At 57.6% G+C, this 12,058-nt stretch overlaps 1 long non-coding RNA gene across 1 annotated transcript in view; it reads left to right on the top strand.

The window, feature by feature from the left end:
• The first annotated feature begins 4,609 nt into the window (after positions 1 to 4,609).
• Positions 4,610 to 12,058, top strand: part of LOC121041925 (uncharacterized) — a 12,673-nt gene continuing 5,224 nt past the window's right edge. The window contains exon 1 of the long non-coding RNA XR_005795928.1: positions 4,610 to 4,767. This is a non-coding gene — a long non-coding RNA (uncharacterized LOC121041925). The remainder of the gene's footprint in view (positions 4,768 to 12,058) is intronic.

The following is a 12,058-nucleotide window of genomic DNA, read 5'->3' as shown; positions in this document are numbered from 1 at the left end:
CACGGCCACACTCTGGGCAGCAGAGTCGAGTGGTTACGAACGCGGACTCAATGGCCCGACGGCCTGGGTTCAGACGGTAGCTTTCCCGGCGATCGCCTGGGAGACCTTGGGTAACATGCTGAGCCTCTCTGTGCCTCAGTTTCTTCCTTTGTCCTAAGAGTATCCATCTCATAGAGTTTTTGTGAGGAGCCAGTCATTACCATATGGAAAGTACCTGGAACAGTTCCTGGTTTCTACTGGTTAATCAAGGAATGTTTCTTATTATTACCTTAGCAGCTTCATTTCGCAAATGTAAGCTCAGACAATGGGCCTGTAAGGAAGATTTCTAAGGCCAACACTTATTTTGCGGTGACCTGTGGTGACGTCCATCACACCCGTTAGGGAAGCCATTATTATGGCGGTTGAGTGCCGTCTCTGGACGTGTGTCCAGTCTGGTTCCCTCAGCTGTGAGCCATGTGACCTTGGACGAGTTACTTAACCTCTCTGTTCTTCACCTTCCTCACCCATCGAATAAATAATAACACTCACCTCACAGAGTTATGGGGAGGATTAAATGAGTTCATATAGGGGCGCCTGGGTGGCTCAGTCGGTTGAGCGTCCGACTTCGGCTCAGGTCACGATCTCTCGGTTCGTGAGTTCGGGCCCCGCGTCGGGCTCCGCGCTGACGGCTCGGAGCCTGGAGCCCGCTTCGGCTTCTGTGTCTCCTTCTCTCTCTGCCCCTCCCCCCCTTGTGCTCTGTCTCTCTCTGCCTCTCAAAGATAAAAATAATGTCAAAAAAATTTTTTTCAATGAGTTCATATATATGAGGCACTTAGCGGACTGTCCACACGTATTAAATGCTCAAGAGGAGAAAACATGGAGACGGCTGCTTATCTGAGTCCTGGTGTCCAAGGGCCCTAAAAGGACCTTCTGGCTGTGAGTAAAGAGCCCTGAGTCCTTCAGGGGCTGGGCACGAGAGCTTCCATGTGCCCAGGAGCCGCAAGAGCTCCTTCCCCCACGACAGAGTCCTATTCTTTTAGCAGCCACCAGCACCTAGATGGCCACTTTTCAGGGAGCACACAACAGTGACCTTCTCAGAGGCAAGGGCATGTTACCATCTTGTGTCCCCAGTGCCCAGTGCGGGACACGGGCAGGGCGGGGATGGGGAGGTGAGGCCTCAGCAGTCCTCGGACTTGGCTGGCTTGTGCTCGCTTTGTGGGCGAGGCCCATGGACGTGACCTCCAATTCATCTCTCAGCGGCCAGTGCCTCCAGGAAAGGCTGGGGGACCCAGGATGAAGTGAGAGGCGCCAGCCAGGGTCGGGTGGGCCCAGGTGGGGTCAGGAGGAGGCCAGGGATAAGTGGGGGCCCTCAGGGCCACCAGCCCCCTTCTGGAGCAAAGGCCTGCTCTGCGGGCCCAACCCTGGGTCCCCAGATGTGACTGTCCCCGCACCCCGACTTCCTAGCCGTCTTTTTTGTCTTATTGGAGAGAGTCATCCGTTTTAGGTCCTTAGAATTTCTTGACGATCAGTTATTCCACCAGCCACTTCCTGCCCGGTTTTCTCGCAATTTATTCATTTACCTGTAGATACGCCCCCCCACTTAGGATTTGAAAAATGAGGTGAATTAAGCAACATCAGTTAAAAAAAAAAATCATTCGGCTTAAAAAAAAATTTTTTTTTTAATGTTATTATTTATTTTTGAGACAGAGAGAGACTGAGCATGAGCAGGGGAGGGGCAGAGAGAGAGGGAGACACAGAATCGGAAGCGGGCTCCAGGCCCCGAGCTGTCAGCACAGAGCCCGACGCAGGGCTCGAACTCACGGAGTATGAGATCATGACCTGAGCCAAAGTCGGACACTTAACCGACTGAGCCACCCAGGCGCCCCCATTTGGCTTTTTAAAAAGTAACTAATAAACGCAGAGGGGGAGACTGACCAAAGGAGGTGAGGCTCCCGGGGTCCCTTCCGGGTGCTGCTCAGAAAGCACCAGGGGTTGGCTCTTCGGCTGTGCTTCCGATCCAGAGAGAATGAACGAGATGCACGCGCCTGAGCAGAAATCTTGGGTGAGGAAAGGAGCCAGCGGGCGGGGCCTCCAAGCTTGGGGTTCCGGACGAAGGAGCCCGAGAGAGGCCTGGCCAGAGCTTGGGGAGGATGGGGAGGTAGGGGCAGGCAGGGAGGCACCAGCCCCTTCCAGAGAAACTTTCTCCTTTCCCCGCATGCCATCCCCCAACGCGCGAGAAACAATTTTAAGTAAAAGCCCGCAGCCGTGCACAGTTCTCACAGCTTACGATGCACTCTCGCTTCTGTTGCCTATTTGACCCTCGTGGCTCTGTGGCGGGACATCTCTCCATGCGACCCGGGAGGAATCTGGGGCCCAGAGAGGGCAAGCGATACACTCAAGGCCACACAGCTGGGCAGGGGAAGCCACAGGACTCCATCCCGGGTCTTGCTCTGGGGCCGGACCCCGTAGGAAGAGTTTTCTGGCAGCTTCTGCAAGCCCCTTCCCTAATGGGGGTGGATAAGGGGAGCTTAGTTTCTAAGCCAGGGGACCGAAAGTTCTGGCCATGGAAACTCTAGGGTGAAAAGCACCAGCCGCTGAAGAGCGACCTATTTCTCTGCGGGCCGCTGTCAGCCTCCTGCCCAGTGGCCCGGGGTGCTTCCAGACGAAGGCCGAAATGCAGGGGACCCAGCCTCGTTCCTCACTCAGCTCTGCCACAATCACTTCCTAAAGCCGCCGAGCCTGTCCCCGCGCCACGCTTCCGGTCGCCCCCATGGCTGGGCCTGGACCGGTCCTTCCCAGACAACTGCTGGGCTCACCGTGCACGGCCCTCCTGTCCCTGCGCCCGGGGTCCCTTCCAGCCCTCCCTGCGTGAGGGCCGCCCTCCGCCCGCCTCCCGTCACCCCACGGGCTTTGCGTTTCTTCCTCCTTCCCTTTGTCGGATGCCGCTGTTAGGTCAGTGTTTTCTGGCCCCCCTGAGGGCACCGGAGGACAGGAACTCTGCCTGGGTCCGTGCTGCGTCCCCGGGGCCTGGGACAGGGTGGGCAGCTGATGAAAACGTACCAGATGAATTCCCGGCTCGAAGGCCAATTCCCCCCTAAGATGTTGGCTGTGCCTTTTCTCCAAGGAGAGAATTCGCTGAGGAGAGTTTGGGGACGGGGCTGGGGGCACACAGTCCGGCCCGGAGAACCAAAGAGCAACATTATCAGGGATTCTCTCTGCAGCGGGAGCTGGCCCCATCTGGGTGCCTTTGGTGACCCAGCTGTGTAGACAGATCGGCCGGCTTACCAACCACACGGCACTCTACCTGTCCCTCCTCTGCTCACTGTTGGAGGATCCCTAGGTCAGGCTCTCAGCCCGGGCCGCCCCACAGCCCAAAGGGTCTGCCGCGCCACCCTGCCACCCGTCCGATGCCCTGATGGTGCCACCTCGTTTCCAGGGCGGTGGTTCCTAAATGCCCACACGCTAGAGCCGAGCTTCAGCTTAAAGCCATGCTCCCTCGGTACCAGCTGGGTGGCCTTGGGCAGGTTTCTGAGCCTTTCCGGTCCTCGTGTCCATCCATCAGACGCAGGAGAGACAGAACAACTATTCTTGGGCCCACACTGAGTGCTATGATCGTTGCCTTTACTATCTGCAAAGTGGGGATAAGGATATTGACCTCGCGTCCTTGGGTTAACGGGTTTGAAATGCCAGGCACACGGTAGATGTTCAGAGACCATTGACGTTGGCTCTTCCCCAGAACAGTCTGGCTGTGAACCCACTCAGTGTAGACAGAGGATAAAGGGGGAAGGGGCCGCTTGGAAAGGGGGAGGGGAGGAGGGGCAGTGTGTCCATCACTGAATAGCCCAGATGGTCTGAAGCCGGCTCCGAGGATCCGTCCCAGGGCCAAAGCAAAACAGTGCATCTGCAAGGTGCCCTGCACAACCTCCTTCCCCGGCGACCTTCCTCCCCCGCTCCCCTCCCCCACGCTGGCTCAGGCTGCACGCTGGCCCCTCTCACTGCCTCCTGGGTCTCCCCGATCATTGGAGCAACTCCCACCTAATGATGGTCCGCTGGCCTTACCAGCATCTGTGGGCTTCCCCCGCCCCCTTGGCTAACAGATCTCAGCTCGGGGAGGAGAGAGGCCAACATGCGAGGGTTGCACGGCCGGATTCAGGGCTTAAGAGCAGCAGGGCGGAGGGGCGGGTCTTGCCCCGGGCAAGGAGGGCATTTGAACCTGGCCCCCAGGATAACGGACATGGTGTGGAGGTAGCACTGACCACCTCCCTGGCTGATGCGGGGGTGGGGTGGGGGGGGGGGTCTCGGCGGCCCGGCCAGCCCACTGACGCCAGCAGGTGCGCGGGCAGAGCTGCCCCATCGGGACGGGGCCGCGTGGGGTCTCTTGTGCGCCTCTGCCCTCCCACCTTCCTGCGTGCCCCTGGCTCAGCGTGCCTGACCGCCCCTGGCGTGTCCACACGTCTGGGAGCAGGTGCCGATGCGTGCCCGGCAGGGCGGCATCTCCGGGTGCAGGCCCGGGTGTCGCGTGTCTGGGCGCGCTCTTGCCTTTCGTGCGTGTCGGTGCGCAGGCGCGCGGGCAGGCGTGTGCCTCTGTGGGCGGGTGTGCCCGCGTGTGCCCTCGCCCGCCTGGATTGTGCCCCTGAGTGTCGGCCTCCGCGTGGGGCTTTCTTTCATGTCTGTGATTCTACACCCCACACCACCAAGCCCACAGTCCCGGCTCCGCTCTGCGAACCCAGCCACGCATTCAGAGGAGGAGCGGCTGGAACGCGAAGGCAGGTCTCGGCCGCTTTAAAGGTAAATTCCAGGGGGACGAGCGCTACAGAGGAATTGTCCCGGAGATAGCTGGCGGGTGGCCAATTCGGCTTGTAAAAAAGATCCCCGGTGCCTGTGGAGCCAAGATGAAACAATTCTTTGGAATTAACCAAGCTAATTTTGACGAGCAAACATTTTGCTACAATGAAAGTTTTTATTGTAGCACATAAAAGTCAAAACAACACCCAGTCCCCCTGGGGGAGACAGGCGGGCGGGAAGAAGAAAAACAGCGCGCACACACAAGCTCTAACGAATCATGTGAAGTCAAAAGTGCTCCGAGCTGCCAAATTCGATGTGACGAAAATACCCGCGGAGAGGAGCTGCTTACGGGCAGCCCCCAGAAGCCGTCGATTCCTTGGCTTCCTAGGCCGAATTCTGAGCCCCATTGGGAGCTCTTGGCGCGCGAGCCAGTTATGTTCCAGGGAAGAGCAAGGCCAGAGGGAAAGGGCATCGCTAGCTTCCAGAATATTCCTTAGGCCCGGGTGGAGGCGGGGTCGCCAGGCTGCTGGAGCGTGGGAAGAAAGCTGCCATTTCTATGGTGCCCGGTGGCTGTCTGCCGCCAGCCCCTACTGTCCCTTACGCCCTCACTCTTGGGGCCCCCTCTGTGCCTTTGTTCAGGTGGGGGCGTCCCCACTCACCCGTGCCTGTACCTCCAGGCTAGCTCAAGTCCGCCCTCCTCCTGGCGTGACCGACGTTCTGGGTTCTTCCTGTGGTTCACCTGACTTCTCTGCGTCTCCGCTCGTCTCATGACGACTACCCCGTGTTTTGGTGGAAGAAACTCCCTTTGGTGGACGAGGACTTTCGTCTTGAGCGCTGCGTGTGTGCGTGCATGGCGGTCGGGGAAGAACCCAACAAGGGCGAGCCCCTCTTACATAGCGTGTGGTCAGCTGAATGATGTCGTGCCGAACTAGCAAGCGTTTCCTCAGCTCCTACTTGGTCCCCAGAGCAGTGCTGGGCACCGGGGGGTGGGGGGAGGGTGGAGGGCACGTAGGTCTAAGACACAGTCTGGCCCTCCAGGCTCTCACACTCAATTGGATGGAGGGGCACATATGCACGTAAGTAGCTATGAAAAGCGTCCCTGATAGCAAGTGGGAAAGCCTATAGTTTGGGGGCCCAGGTTTGCTCGGGACGATCAGAGCCGGCTTCCTGGAAGAAGGGACACTTGAACTGGCCTTGAAGGACCGAGAGCAGAGGGAGCAGAAGCTGCTTCCGGGGGGACCATCCTGGCTCCTTAACGGCAGCACACGACTGTGAAAGGCAGGACTGGTTCCATCCCGCACAGGCCCGATCCTGTTGTCTTTTCAGTTCCAAAACACATCATCCGCCTGACAGGACACATTTCAACACGGGTGCTCCCTGAACATTTGGAAGTGGGGTAATTTAGAGACACAGCTAAGACAAGCGGCGAAATAATTTTTTGTTTTCCTCTGATGTCCTTCCAGTAGAACCCGGCTCTCCCTGGGGGCAGGGCTGTGTGATGATTTGGTGCACAGATGTGGGAGTCGGGTGGACCCGGGTGTAAATTTTGTTCCTTCTGCTTCCTAGGGGCGGGTATATACAGCGTGCAGGTTCAGTACCCTTTCTAATTTTTTTTTAAAGTTTACGGATTTATTCTGAGAGAGAGAAAGCACGAGTTAGGGAGGAGCATAGGGAGAGGGAGAGAGAGACAAAATCCAGGCAGGCTCCACGCTGTCGGCACAGAGCCCCGACGTGAGGCTCAAATCCACGAACCTCGCGAGATCGTGACCTGAGCCGAAGTCGGACGCTTAACCGACTGAGCCACCCAGGCGCCCCTCCGTATCCTTTCTAAACCTCAGCTTCCTTACGTGTAAAACAGAGGTCGGAACGTCTGCTTCATAAAGTCCATCCTGTTATTATTATTACCACCCGTTTTATCAGTTTTAATGATCCCAGCTGCACGTAACAAAATGCCAGCTAATAGCATTACTAACACATACATGTGTTGCTTGATGAGATATTTGGTTCCAGGGGTGCAACGGCATCAGTGACGGCCCAGAATCTCTCTACCCTCCTGCTCTGCTATCCTCAGCGGATGTTGTCTCACGGACACAAAACAGTTGCCATGGTTCCAGGCGTCGTAGTATCACCCACGAGCATCATCAGCAGGAAGGAAGGTGGAGGAGAGAGGGAGGGACCCTCAAAGGGCTCTTTTGTCGCATGTCTCTTTAGTCGAGGAGGGAAGTTGCCCCCTCCCCTCGTGTGGGTCGGAGCCGGGTCATTTGGCCACTGTCTGGCCAATCACTGGCCGAGGAGGAAGGGGTTACCATGACTGATTTAGACGAATCACATTTCATCCTTTGGGCTGGGCCTGTCAGTATCTGAACACAAATCTGCCTGAATGTGGGGCGGGCAACCAACAGCGTGTGCCACCCAGGCCGTCCCTGCCCCCGGCGTGACCACCGCAGGAACGTAGTCGTGGCAGGATACAGAGCCAGGTCTCTAGACCACAAAGTGTCGAGGGTCATCTCTGGATGCTTTTAGAAAAGCAGAAAATCTCAGGAACCCAGCCACCCCGCCCCGTTCCAGCATCAAAGGCCCTAACGCCCACCGGGCACCCAAGGTGCAAGGGCGCCTGGGCGGTTAGGCATCTGACTCTTGATTTCGACTCAGGTCACGACCTCACGGTTCGTGGGTTCCAGCCCCGCGTCGGGCTCTGCGCTGACAGCCCGGAGCCTGCTTGGGATCCAATCTCTCCCTCTCTCTGCCCCTCCCCATGCTCTTTCTCTCTCCCTCAAGATAAATAAACAATGACAACAGCAAAGAACACAGAGAACAAAGCTTTTGCCGCCAAGAGCTTGCAGCAGGGGGCTGGGGCTGCCCTGTGGCTGGAGGAGACCTGCCGGGTACAGGGACTCACCTGGAAAGTTTTGACATAGCTAAAGGTGAAGGGGCCATGGCTCTGCAGCAAACTGGGGATTGGACGAGGGGTGCCTTAGGTCAAGTAAGGAAGGGGGTGGCCGCCTGGGTTCCAACGAGAGCCTCGCTGCTTGCAAGCTGAGTGACCTTTGGGCGTGTTGCTTAACCTCTCTGAGCCTCAGCGTGCTCAGCGCCAGAAGTAGGGAGAATTATAAGGTTGTAGAGGGGGATCCCTGGAAATAATGCCCGTGAAGCCCTTGGCAATGGCTGGCACCGGTTAAGTGCTGACACACGGGAGCCATCGTTGGCATACTGCTAATGATATTCTCACGGTAGCTCCACGGATTAGTGATTATTACCCGCCCCACCCCCACCCCCACTGCCTACCATTATAGGTGAGGCTGTGAGTGGTGAGGGGGCTTGTCCCAGGGCCTTTGGGCGGTAAATGCAAAGGCAGAGTTAGAATGTAGGTCCCAGACTCTGATCCCGGGTCCTTTCCTCTGTGTTTCACTCCAGTCGGGAGGGGGGTAGTAAGACGAGGGGGAGAGTGAACACCTAAACGTGGGGGGAGAAATGTAGACAGTCTGCCCACGCAAAGGCCTCAACCCAACTATAAATAATAACAGCTGATCTGCTTCTACGTATATTATTTTAATCGTTAAATGACCCAAAAGAAAATGCTTCTTTATATCCATTTTATTTTATTTTATTTTATTTTAAATGTTTAGTTTTGGGGGGGGGGGAGCGGGGGAGCAGAGAGAGAGGGAGACACAGAATCCGAAGCAGGCTCCAGGCTCCGAGCGGTCAGCACAGAGCCCGACGCGGGGCTCGAACCCACGAACCGTGAGATCATGACCTGAGCCGACGTCGGACGCTTAATGACTGAGCCACCCAGGCGCCCCCTTGACCCCCATTTTACAAATGGCAGCGTGATGTTCAGAGAGGATAAGAAACGTGCCACACAAATGTTCACCGAAGCCCTGATCTGTCAGGCTCCAGGGCTTGGGTCCTGTCCGTTGGGCAGGGCTGTAGTAGGTCAAGCTGGGCCAGGAACACACTGGGTCCCTGCTGGCCCCCAAGACCCCTTTTCCCATGGGTCACTCCCAGGCCCCCCGGGACACTCAAACCAGAAACTCCTGTCGCCCAGAAAACCTCACGGCAACCACCTGCCGCCTCCCTTGGCCTTTGTTCCGGAGGTTTCTAGATCCCTGCCCCAGCGGGAGCCAACTCCCTCCTGGCTTGTGCCACCACCCGCCACTAAGCGGACTGCAGGTCACAGCGGTGTGGAGGGGGCCTGCGGGTGCATCAGCGTCACGGCGTCCCCTCCTGGTGGTAACCGTGGCTGTAAGTCAGCGAGAGTCTCCTGAGTAACCCAGAAAGCTAGATCTAATGGTGGGGGCAGCAGGCATTTGGTAAGCAAGTGGGGAAGACATCTGGGGACAGGGGGGTTTGGGCATTCCTGAGATCATGCCAGGAATGACCTCGGGCCTGCGTGGAGACGCCATCCCTAGTTTGCAGAGGACTGTCACCAGCATCTGGAATTTGCCTCCAGCCCCTGTGTAGGGCACAGTTGCGGACGAGGAAACCAAGGGCTTGGCTGTGGTCCGAATCACGCAGCCGGTAAGAGGCAGACCCCCAGGTCCCAGCCCAGCCTTTTCAGCTCCTCGGGGTCCCTCTCCAGGTAACCATGAGGCAAGCTCTAGTCAAATCCTTGACCCCCCACCCGTCGCAGGGTCACTTGCAAGGTGAGGGGCGGGGGGCTGTGCGTGGCCCCTCCTGGCGCTGGAGCCCTCCCGCTAAGAGAGCACCCGGACCGGAGGAGGGCTTTCTTGTGCCGGCAAAACAGGCCGATTCGGGTTGGACCCAGCATCTCTCAGCAGGTCAAGAAGCAAAGCGAAAGTTTTGCTTCAGCCAGAAAACCCGGAGAGACGAACGGGCTCTAGTTCCCTCGGGTCTTGGGTTAAAAGCGCGGTCTGTGGAGGCCTTTGTGGCCTTGTGAGCCAAACAAGACATTTACTCTCTCTGGGTCCTACTGGCAAGGGAGGGCAAGTATATCCCTTCTTATAAGCCCTCCTGGTCTTTCTCCAGACACGCGCGCACACACACACACACACACACACACACAGACTCACACGCACATTCAGGGGGTGTATCTTGCGTCTACACCACTGGGTCACAGACTCGGACACCGCGGAACTGACCCCAACTGGCCTGGTTCGGCAGTTCTCAGACTACAGTCCTCTGGGGAGCTTTAGAACACATCAGATGGCCAGGCCACAGCCCAGAAGCATCGCTTCCCTGTCTCCGTGGCCCAGCCGTGGGCATCGTGTTCTTCTAGAGCCTCCCAGGTGACTCCAACGTGCATCCAGGGTTGAGAACCCGTGACCCTCAATTCATTTCTTCATCCAGCGAGGAACCCCAACAGAGTGAATTTCGGGGGGGGCACCCCAGCATTAGATACAGCATCCACATTTCCAGGCCTAGCTGTCTCCCTCCAGCTTTGCGAGAAGAACCCTCGCCCCTAAATTGCCCCGAGTGAGGGGCACGGTGAGTGACCATGAACCAAGCCCCCCCTCCCCTGCAGCCTTTTCGGGGGAGAGGTGAGCAAAACTCACTTCCTTCCGTGCTGATGCTGGGGAGGGATGTTTCTCAGGCTGGGGGCCACCGCGTACCAGAATTCTCCAGAGCTTACTGATATGCAGATTCCCAGGTTGCAAAAGCCGTACCCGGCAGGCCCTGCTGTATACGCAGCGGCTGTCCGGGCATCGGAAGACCAGGGTTAGCCCCAGCTCTGGCCCTGACCTGCTAGGTCACCTGAGCAGGCCCGGCCTCTCACCTGTGACCTCCTGCCCTCCGGGACAGGGTTCGTGAGAAGCAAACCTTTGTCTGGGAAAAGACTTTGCTGACTCTAAGGCGGTAGAAGGAGTTGATTGCATTATTATTACTGGGGGGGGAGGGGGTGGGATTTGTTATGTATATTCTGCTTGTCCTGCCCCAGCCTGGTGGCTCCGCGAATAAAACCTGGAGACGCTGTGAGTGCCGTCCTGCGGTCATCATGCGGGGGGCAGGGGGTGGGGACGACAGCTGTGTGTCAGTGAGGGTCTCTGGGCCACCTTTGGCTCGTCTATTCGACAGGGTAACGAGTGGGCTTCTGTCGCTGTACTGTGAGCCTGGCGGTTAATGAAACGGAGGTGTGGGAAGAGGCAGGTAGAGGAAGCTGAACACTTCTGAGCATTTGCTGCACACCAAGCAATCCCCTGGGCATTTAGAATAGATTAGTGCACAAAATTCTCAAAAACTATTATCCCCAAGAGAGGAGAATATGACAGTTCCGGACGAGAAAACAGAAACTCCGAGTTATAACCAGCCCGTAGGCACTCAGGCAGCAATGGCAGAGCTGGGGTTAGAGCTCAGGAAAGCCTGTCTCCTGGACCCACACTGTCCCCTTGTCCTGCCCTGTCCCCTTGTCCCACTTGGCCTTCGTGTGTGCCTGATTGCAGGACTCAGGAGGAGATGCCCACTTAGCCTGGTGACGGTGTGGGCTGCAATCCAAGCTCTTGCAGGTTCTTTGCCCTTGTGACTTCCGGGGATCACCCAGCCCGAACCCCTGGCCCAGGGCCGCCTTGGCTGTCCGGGAAGGATGAGACCATCTGAAGTCATTAGGTTTCCAACAACCCAGGGTTTCAAAGAAGGATAAAGATCAAAGGCAGAGGAGGTCAAAGAAGCCAAAGTCAGATCACCCCCAGATTGAAGCAGGAGGAGCCAGCTCCCCGCAGGCTGAAGTCTGTGGGAGGCCTGCCTGACCCCTCAACGGCCTCCCTGCCCTGGAATTGTGGCATCTGTCAGGTAGAGCACTGGGACGGAGGGCAGGCTGGACCCGGACAGAGATACACAGAGCAGGACAAGGGGACCTGAGAGAGAGCCGGAGAAGAGGGAGGGAGATGGAGACAGAGGGAGAAAGCAAAACACAGAGAGCAAGGCAGAGAAGGGGTGGGGGGAGACAGAGAGACAGAGACAGAGGGGAACGGAGAAGAAAAAGCAACCGAAAGCAAAACAAAAAGCCGCAGGCCTAGAGAGGCGGCGAGGCTTAAGAGGGTGTCAGAGGTGAGGGCAGGGGAGAGTCTGAGCGAACCCTGAGGCGGGGTGTGTGGAACTCGGCAGAATTTCCCCTGTGGAGCTGGCCCACCTTGGCCTCGCAGCTCGGCCTCTTGGCCTGGCCTCCTTTCCCTACACATGGAGGTTGGCCTGCTTTCTAGATGAAAGGCGGAGCCTGCCAGGCCGTCTGCTCCGTTTTCCGCAGATGCAGTCTTCAGAAACGACTTTCCCCTGCAGAGGCTGTGAACCCTGGCTGGAGGGCCTGGAGGGGGCTGGAGGGGGCTGGAGGGGGCTGGAGGGG

The sequence above is a fragment of the Herpailurus yagouaroundi genome, unplaced genomic scaffold (genome assembly GCF_014898765.1).
Source record: "Herpailurus yagouaroundi ecotype Mexico unplaced genomic scaffold, PumYag 184, whole genome shotgun sequence".
NCBI lineage: Eukaryota > Metazoa > Chordata > Mammalia > Carnivora > Felidae > Herpailurus > Herpailurus yagouaroundi.
The sequence above is the reverse complement of the archived record's forward strand: the minus strand, read 5'-3'. Positions and strand labels throughout refer to the sequence as shown.